The sequence below is a fragment of the Puma concolor genome, chromosome B2 (genome assembly GCF_028749965.1).
Source record: "Puma concolor isolate L17-30 chromosome B2, mPumCon1.1.hap2, whole genome shotgun sequence".
NCBI classification, from domain to species: Eukaryota; Metazoa; Chordata; class Mammalia; order Carnivora; family Felidae; genus Puma; species Puma concolor.
Window position 1 is genome coordinate 123,391,814 of NC_141671.1, and position 10,135 is coordinate 123,401,948.

General features: G+C 42.5%; 1 long non-coding RNA gene across 1 annotated transcript; it reads right to left on the reverse strand.

Moving 5' to 3' along the window:
* Nucleotides 1-7,815: 7,815 nt before the first annotated feature.
* On the reverse strand, nt 7,816-9,407 carry LOC147581227 (uncharacterized). The gene is made up of 2 exons (XR_015250875.1): nt 8,800-9,407; nt 7,816-8,128 (listed from the first exon to the last, which is right to left on the reverse strand). It is a non-coding gene; the product is annotated as an uncharacterized LOC147581227 (long non-coding RNA).
* Nucleotides 9,408-10,135: the final 728 nt, after the last annotated feature.

Consider the following 10,135-nt stretch of genomic DNA (forward strand, 5'->3'; position numbering starts at 1 on the left):
AGAGAAGTGGGGAAATAAAAAGAAGATAAAGGGAGAGAAAAAGAGGGAGTGAGAAAAGAATCAGAGGGATAGAAGAAGATATTTTTGCTTTTATGAATGTGAAACAGAGGATACTGGCCGGGGAAGAAAATGATAATAGTGGTAGGAAGAGAAGAATATGAAACCATGGAAACATTCGTCACCTATTCAACATAGCTATTGAGACCACAACACTCTAGTTGTAAATTTGCAGGTATTTAACCTGATGGTTGAATGAGGGTGATGCACACACCTTGCCTTCAGAGGTGGCTTGGTGTGATAAAATAGATAGAAAAAAAGACAGGTCCCTCTGTTGGAATCTAGTTCTACCACGGAAGTGCAGAGTGACCTTGGCCACGTTGCATAACTTGTTTACTCTTCTTTCCTCCTGTGAGAAATGGTGACAGAATATCCATCCACCCTACCCACCTCTCATCGGCGTTATCTGAAGACCTGATGAGATCATGTTTGTGTAAAAGCTCTTTGAAGCTGTAAAGCACCAAAGTAACATATAATGTGTGACCACAAGTAGACTGCTGTTCCTGTGCCTGGCAGTCCAAAGTCAAATACAAAAGGAAATGGAAGACATGGGTTACACCATTCTTTTTAAAAATTTTTTTTGAACTTTTAAAAAATAATTTTATTTATTTTTTTTTAAATTTTTTTCAACGTTTATTTATTTATTTTTGGGACAGAGAGAGACAGAGCATGAACGGGGGAGGGGCAGAGAGAGGGGGAGACACAGAATCGGAAACAGGCTCCAGGCTCTGAGCCATCAGCCCAGAGCCCGACGTGGGGCTCGAACCCACGGACTGCGAGATCGTGACCTGGCTGAAGTCGGACGCTCAACCGACTGCGCCACCCAGGCACCCCTTAAAAAATAATTTTAATGCTTATCTATTTTTGAGAGAGAGAGACAGAGACAGAGAGAGAGTGGGGGAGGGACAGAGAGATAGAGAGAGAGACAGACTCTGAAGCAGGCTCCAGGCTCCAAGCTGTCAGCACAGAGCCCCATGAAGGGCTCAAACCCATGAATCCGTAAGATCATGACCTGAGCCGAAGTGGGATGCTCAACTGACTGAGCCACCAGGCAACTCTGGGTTACACCATTTCTCAGAAAAATGCAGCTTAGCTTATCCATAGCCGGATGCATAAGACTACCTTTGAGATTATCTGAGGGCTTAATATTAAGCAACAGAGTTTAAACAATTTTATTTTAATCTCATAATCATAAAAATCTATAGTCTTTCTTTCTTTCTTTCTTTCTTTCTTTCTTTCTTTCTTTCTTCCTTTCTTTTTTTGACAAAGTGGTTCAAAGAGGCATGGGGGGAAGGAAGTTGGGTATTCACTTCTGCAAAGTGCTCTCAGGGGACCTCTGTCATTTGGCTCCCAGTGACAAAGCACTGGGAGACGCCTGCAGGGGACAAAGTTCAGGAAGGGCCTGCATCTGCCTCCCCTGCCTTGTCCTGCGTGATGCAGAGCACATTGCAGAGCTGGAGAAAGAGCATCAGCCAACAGAGAGAGAGAGAGAGAGAGAGAGAGAGAGAGAGAGAAATGCACCTGACAGCTCTCTTGTGACAACCAGCCCAGCGCCTCGTGTCAGAGCCGGCCAGTTAGTGGTGGCGGACGGGACTGATGACATTAGGACAAGAGCTACTGGGATCAGAACTGCTGACGTGCAGCCTCTGGCTTTTGACAGAAGCTGTGACTTCTGGGGCTCCAAAAAGGAAATAGACATTTGGAAACAAACATGACAAAAGTTTTTCCCCTTCAACTGCTCAGCATGTGGTACTGAATGTTGGAGAATCAAAAAAAAAGAAAAAAAAAAGAATTTATTGCTTATTCTCTTAGGGCTCTTAGGGCTTATCAAGTGTTCTATCACATTTTTATAAAATACAGCCTTCACCTAAAAGCTTTGTTTGCGCAAGGGTGTGTCCAGTCCACGGGTGGAAAATTTCCATAATTCTTTCCACTCTCTACTATGTTTCTCCCTCCTTCCTTTGTTCGGTTGTTCAGGGTCTCTGTCCATTGTGATCCTAACATGCTTTAATTGTAAGAATCAACTTTACTTGAGATTTTAAAGCATCAAGGACCAAAATGGTGGGGTAAAAAGGTTTGAATTCTTTTGGATAGGACCAAATATTTGCCAAATGTCTATACAAAGAGAAAATGTGACTTTTTTCTTACTTATTCAAACATCCAAGTGTATTTGTTAAATAAATATTCAGCCAATACTATGTCAAAGACACCACATATCTTTTTTTTTTAATCCTTCAATTCAGCAAATTAGCCAGGATGACCCCATCATGTCACTACAATGGTGGCATTGTTTGTGCACTTAATATCATTCCCACTTGTGGTCTTCCCCGATTCCTGTGTCTGAGGCAGGTGTTGAGAGTTAATTGTGTGATGGAAACTTTTAGAAATGTCAGCACTAGTGGGTGGACGAATATCTTCACCAAGAATTCATAAATTGGCTTGAGATAAGGAAGGACGATTTGAAAACCCTCTTTCCCTTTATCTCATTTGCACTGTCCTTTCCTTTAGCTGTTCTCTGTTGTGAATTCTGTCCTGTAATTCCCTGCAAACCTATCACGTCCCACACACTCATACACACACACTCTTTCCTTGCACAGAGCAATCATCTCACCATTTTCTGAGAGAAAATCATAGATTCATATGGTAAGAGGCAAAAGTTGATGTCAGCTCTCTCTTGGACTATAGACTTCAGAAACAAGAGAAAGAGTGCTGTCTGCACAAGAACACTTCCACAGATTGGGGCAGTCAATTCTCTCCTCTTCCAGGAACAGTCCATTCTGAAACCACAATGATCATTCACCAGCACCACGATAAGCAGCATTCCAGGCAGCTTTGGAGAGCAAATTCTGAGACTTTCTTTTCATTAAAATACAAAAGCATATTACAACTGCGTTGGCCTGCAGCACACTTTTTAACTTAAAAGCAAATTCTAATTCTTTGAAGACAAAACATTAAAAAAAAAAAAACTCAAACCTAAGCAAACTTTAGTCTCTCCGGAAAAGTAATTGATAAATACATTCACACTGTGAGTATATTTTCGCATTGTTAAGCATTTATTTATTAAAAGATAATCTGTGTTTCTGAAAACAGCTCTCTTTTGATAATCTTCCCAGGGCCAGAACAGATATTCCATGGAATCAAGGCCTTGTAGGTAAAAGGAATCATTTTGTTAGATGAATTCTTCAGGAAAGAAGACCATGCCAGGATCTTTTCCTTTATCTTTTCTTTCTTCTCCCCCTTCTCCTCCTCCTCCTCCTCCTCCTCCTCCTCCTCCTCCTCCTCCTCCTTCTTCTTCTTCTTCTTCTTCTTCTTCTTCTTCTTCTTCTAGATTGGATTCTTTACCCCATAATGATCTACTATAATAATCTACTATAAATTGCATTTGTGGTGGCTTTGTAATGTGTCTGCTTGGCTAGGAGGAACTACATTTCCCAGAGTTCCTGGCTAAGGTGGGTTATAAAAAAGACTCTGATAGAAGGCGTGGGGAGTGGATGTGAAGCAGCAGCCATGTCTTGTCTCACCTCACTGGGATAAGGCAGTAACCTGGCTTACAACCATTCTATCTTCCCCTGGATCCTCATTCAGCTTCTTGGGTTCCTGCACCCAGGGAGCAGGCAGGAGCAGTGGCTCCAGACACAAAGATAAGACATATTTGCATGCTTGGGAATAGGAGATAAATCCCATACAAATCAGGGGTCTGCAACGTCAGTGAAATGTCTAGGGGTCCAGTCTAAGGTTATGTTGAGGCGCCTCTTTCGACCTATTTACTGAGTGACCCAAAAAGTATCAACTGTGAGTAGGGCCCAGAACAAGAAAGCTCTACAAGAAGTCCAGACTGCTGTGCAAATAGTTGTGCCTCTTGGACCATATAATCCCGAAGATTCAATGGTTCTTGAAATGTCAGTGACAGAGAGGGATGCTGGTTAGGGCCTTTGTCAGACTCCAATAGGTGGATCACAGAATAGATCTTGAGGATTTTGGAATAAAGCCCTACCATGCTCTGTGGACAACTATTATTCCTTTATGAAATAGCTTTTGTTTTGCTACTTAGTTTTGGTAGAAGTTTAATGCTTAGCTATTGGTCACCAAGTGAACATGGGCATGACCTGAGCTGCTTATCACTAGGTATTGTCTGGCCCTCCAAGCCATAAAGTTGAGCATGCATGGAAGCACTTCATTCTCAGATGGGAGAGACATTTATAAAATCAGGCTTGAGCAGAATCTGAAGGCATAAGTGTGCTGCATGAATAAGCAGCCCATCTACTCATGGCCCCTACTATTGGTTGTCTTCTCTCTCTTAACCTGCACCTCTGACCTCTTGGGGAGCTCCTCGGTGATGGAGGAAGAAAAAAAAAACTAAGGTCCAGGATGCACGTGAATCTGCACAATAGGCAGATGTCACTTGTAAGCGGCCAGCTAAAAAGAAAATGTTCAGGTGTGCATGACAGCCCCACTCTGGGATGGCCCTGAAGGGCGGTGGTGAAAGAAAACACTCCCAGTATATAGAACTTTGAGCAGGCACCTGATTGTCCATTTTGCTTGGAAGGATATGTGTTCAGAAGTACGAGTCTACACTAATCCACGGGTCATGATTGAAAAATTAGTCACAAGGAGATCTAGAGGAAAGATAGATTGACAGACCTATCCAAATGGCCATGGCGTGTGATGATATTTGTGTTCTACGTGAATGCTCACCAAAGGGAAACCTCAACAGAGGCATATTTAATAATCAGGTGGATAGGATGAGCCACTCCATGGATATCTCCAGCAACTCCTGTCGTTGCCCAATTGGTTCATGAATAAACTGGCCTTGGTGGCAAAGACGGAAGTTATACTTAGGCTCAGCAACATACACTTCTGTTTACCAAGGCCCATCTGGCTATGGCCACCACACAGTGCTCGGTCTGCTAACTGCAGAAGTCGACACTGAGCCCCTGACATGGCACCACGCCCAGCTACCAGTGAGCCACCTATTGGCAGGTTGATTAGATTATATCAGATTACCTCCCTCATGGAAAGGACATACTTTGTTCTTACTGGAATGGGTACTGACTCTGGACACAGATATGCCTTCCCCGCACACAGTGCTTCTGCCCAAGTGACTTATTTCACAACAAATGAAGCAGAACAAGGAAGGCTGTAGTTTCTGGTGTGCAAGGAAGGCATGCAGTTTATTGGTCTTACCACGTCCCCCGTCATTCAGAAGAAGCTGCTTTGATGGACTGGTAGGGTGGCCTTTTGAAGACTCAGTTTTGGTCAGTTGTCCGGGATGCAGTGTGTTCTAAATCATCATCCAATATATATTTCTGCTTCTCCCATAGCCAGGATTCCTGGTCTGGAAGCAAAGGGTGGTTTGGGAAAGGTTCCTCTCACTGTTATCCCTAGTGACCCACCAAACTTTTGCTTCCCATCCTTATGATATTTGGCTCTACTGGTCTAGAAGTCTTAGTTCCCAAGGAGGACCCAACAATGAGTCTGTTGAACTGGTGTGCACCTGGACACTTTGACTCATGCCACTGGGCCAATAGGCAAGAAAGGGGGTGATTAAATGTGAGCTGCTTCTGCACAGAGGTCAGAGGCAGTATGTTTCCAATTTTAAAAGCCTTTAGGTGGTCTCTCAGTATCTCTATACCCTGTATGAAGCCACATCAACTCAATTAGCAGGGACACTAATAGCCCAGACCCTTCAGGAATGAAGACTTGGTTCGCGCCACAACTGGCTGAAGTCTTTGCTGAAGACAAAGAGAATATGGAATGGGTGGTGGAAGGAAGCAGCTATAAATACCATCTATGATCACATGACCAGTTGCAGGTATAAGTACTGTAATAGTTATGAGTGTTTCTTCTTTATTTTGATATGACTATGTATACGAATATATATTATGAGTATTTGTGCATATATATATGTGTATATATATGTGTATATATATGTATGTATGTATATATATATATATATATATATATATGTTTAACAGGTTATTTTTGTGTTTATCCTTTCTCATCCCCTTATTATCTAATATGGGTTAATCTAATAGTTAACCTAAAATCTCAGTATGTAAGTTATAGGATAAAAAAGGAAAAATGTGAATCAGCTAGAATCACACTAAGAATGAACATCACCTCAAGTCAAAAAAGAACTTTGGATCCTCTTCTGGGGCAAAGTTAATGTATTTCTGGTTGGACTTGGGATAAATGTATCAGGCACAGACACGCACGCTTGTGCGCGCGCGCGCGCACACACACACACACACACACACACACACACACACACACACACATCCTAGTGTTTCTCCCTCTGTCATCGAACCCTGACCAGTACAGTATTTTGGTTGGATTTTAAAAGGTTACATTCTTAAAAAAAAAACAGTTTTATTCAGATATAATTGACATAAAATAAACTGCACATATTTAAATTGCATATCTTGATAAGTTGTAACATATACATACACCTAGGAAACCATCACTATACTCAAGTGAGTAAAATATTCGTCACTGTCAAAATTCACTCCTTTCTCTTTCCAACCTCCCCTCTCTACCTCTCCTTGCCCACGTCCCCAGGTAACCACTGATGTGCTTTCTCTCAATCAAGATTAGTTTGCATTTTCTAGATTTTTATATAAATGGAGTCAGGCAGTATGTACTGTTTTTTTTTTTTTTTTTTTTTTTGTCTGGTTTCTTTTGCGCAGCATAATTATTTCAAGATTCATCTGTGTTGTTATGTGTTCATTCTAAAATAGCTTCAAAGGTTAGGTTCTTAATGAAAGGATTTTAAGTACAGGTCAACCACAAGTATTTAGATGCAGTGTGACTGGGCATAATTCAGAGAAACAGAAATCCAGGCAATCAGAGATGATATGCTGGGAGCCTGTCCTTACAGTGGAAGGATCTAGAGAAAGAGTCAGCAGTCCAGCCTCACCGTCAGGTGGCTAGCATGAGCTTCTCTGGAAAGGGCTTTGAAAGGCTTGACTCTGTGTCAAACGGAAATTTTGGCCAGCGGAGTAGGGCTGGACTGCACCAGATCCAAAGGTTATCGAGGAGACTAGGGAGGGAATAGAACACCCGCTGAATTTTGAGCGTGGCGTCTTCTGAGAGCAACGCGGAATGACATCAGCCTGAATAAAGATGAGTCATTCTGTTCTTACCTTCCTTCAGTACCATCAACATATGAATTCGGCAGCCCGTAGGCTCCTTTCACCTGGTTTTTCTCTAGCCCCACTTTCTCTCACAGATAAGCCAAGAGTGACAGATTGCTCCACGGGGTCCCATGAAGCCTCCAAATATGAGTCATGGAGAGCAACATAATGTAGCAGGCATTTGACTGAAAAGCAAGAGATCTGAATTTTACCCCAGATCTGCTTCTTACTTATTAGCGTGGGACTGTGAATAAATGAGATTCTCTCTCTAAGTCTCATTTCCTCAGCTGTAAACTGAAGGAGCTGGGCTATGTGATCTTGAAAAATCTCTTTATTTTATGCATCTAACAGTGAGATAATAAAGTCCTGGAGGATTAACAGGTATTGTCATGGCACGAACCATGTAGACGAGTCATTTGTAACCGTAGGCACTATAGCATGGTCAGCCAGCCACCTATCACCTGTCAATCTATCCATCCATCATCTATCCATCCAACAAATATCTAGTGAACACTAACATGTACAAGACATTGTGCTGGGCAATGGAGACAAGAAGATGAATATGATCTAGCTGCTGTCCTCAAGATGCTCACAGTTCGCTGAGAGTAAACAAATGTATACGTAATTAATTACAACATTTAATAATTTTAATAACCAATATCTTACAAACAAAGGTGTTGTCTTGGTAATACTTTGATCCTCCGAATCTTGGGTAGAATAGGAGGAGAATAATTGGGTTTTTTTGTTGAAGTAACTGAATACAAATACATTTATGGCAAAGGCCCTTTCAGAAAGTACTCCATGAAGATACAGAAGGGAAGAATCATCAATGTCCATCTCAAGCGTTGACCTTGTAGGAAGCTTGCAGTCACCCTTTTCCTTGGCACGTCTTACTACCAGTTATATATCTCTTATATGTACTGATTACTGTAACAAACCTTTAGAAAGAGGAAGAGGAAAGAGAAGAAAACTTAATTCTACTCTCCATGTAGCTAGACAGGTAGCCATCAATCTTCCCTATTGTGAACTTTCTTGGCAAAGGAAACATGATCTGGAATCGGCCACATTTAATTAATTCAATGTATTAACTTATACTCTTAAATATAAACGTGATTCTTTTAAGCCTGAAGTTCAGCCTCATCAGACAAGTCTATATTTTTGAGGTTCGTGTCATACACGCTAGATCGCTTACTTAGCATCTAAGCTGTCCAGAGATGTTTGGTGTTAAGTCAATACCACTCTCCTTTGTTCTCTTCAATCTTGCCAGAAACAAACAGCCGTAGGTGAATTGATTTAAATAGAAGGAAGAGCTGACACCAACAGAGAAACTCTGACCATCACTTCTCCTTTTGGTTCTTAACTTGCACTGTTGATGACACTCGCAAGTAAATAACACACGTATATTCTAATAGTTTAACCATTTAGCTCTTCAGCAGAACTGGCTGAAGATTACTCTTCCCTCTGACTTCCTCACGGCCAGTAATCTGGGTCATGTGACTGACTGACCACCACACCCCCCCCCCCCACCACCTACCTCCTCTCCCTGACATGCCATCAGATCCCACCCAAAGGAGCCAGTCGTCCCCATGAAACAATGAGCAATTCTTACAAGACACAACTGGAGCTCTGTTACTGGGGCACAGGAAAGCTTGATAAGATCTCCCAGCCACAGCATTCTTTTGTGTCAGCAGACGCAAGTGGGATGTTCCTTCTGGAGCTCTTACAGAGCGAGAGGAAGCCGGCTGTGAAACACAATGTTCATTGAAATCGGCTTTCATCTGAGGAATCCCGTGGTGGCTCCTGCTTCATGATGTGCATTCTGTCTGCAGCTGAGCTCTCCTGATGCATTTCCGTTGTTTGTTCTGAGGGGAAGGCAGCACCTTTATGAGACTCACTCTGTTACTAGGTAAAGGGCATCACATTGTGCTGGGCAAAGCATTCTGTGTCGGGATGTCTCCAGTGTGTCTGGAGCCTTGAAGGAACATTAAAAATAAAATAAAAAACAATCCAAGCCTCTGGCCACCCTGGCTCACTGATGAAGCACCGGCTACGTTAGGGGAGGAACACAAAGCCGCCCTGATGAACCTTGCAGCACGTGTGTGCTTAGTCTTGAGGAGCAGGAAGTCTTTGTTGCTTTAGTTACTGCGGTGGGCACAATGCCACAGGCCACAAATGGTGGTACTTAACTGTAGACCTGAGTGCTATGGGCCCAATAGAACTGCCCAGAAGCAAATTGGGCTCTATTAGCTATGCTGTTCGTTAAATTGAAGAGCACTTCTGACTCTTAAAGGACAAACGTGGGGAGGAGGAAGCAATCCACAGTCAAATCATAGGTAAGACGTCTATCTCATCGTGCTAGTTTCATAATTTAGCAATTCACTTTCTTTTCGGAGAAAAACAGCCTGGATCCAAGAAATAGTGTCTCTGGTTAAGAAGAGGTCCAAATCAGGGGCGCCTGGGTGGCTCAGTCGGTTAAGTGTCCGACTTTGGCTCAGGTCATGATCTCACGGTTTGTGAGTTGGAGCCCCATGTCGGGCTCTGTGCTGACAGCTCAGAGCCGGGAGCCTGCTTCCAATTCTGTGTCTCCTCCTCTCTCTGCCCCTCCCATGCTCATGTTCTGTCTCTGTCTCAACAATAAATAGACATTTAAAAAATAAAAAAAAAAATAAAAGAAGAAGTCTAAATCAGTACATGGAGACACAAGTCAACACTGGTTCGTCTATGTTTTCTTCTTGCAGGACACCTTCTCCCATCTATCACAGCCCTTCTTTCTCTGCTCCACCCCATCTGGACTGACCAGCCTGTAATGCAAAGGAAGATAAAAAATTAACTCTCAATACGGATAGAAAACTGAACACGAGATCTTCATTGCCACGGCACTTTTGACTCTGTGTTTATTTTTTTCCTTGGACTCTCAAAATAAGCTGGCATAGTTAGGAAGCATG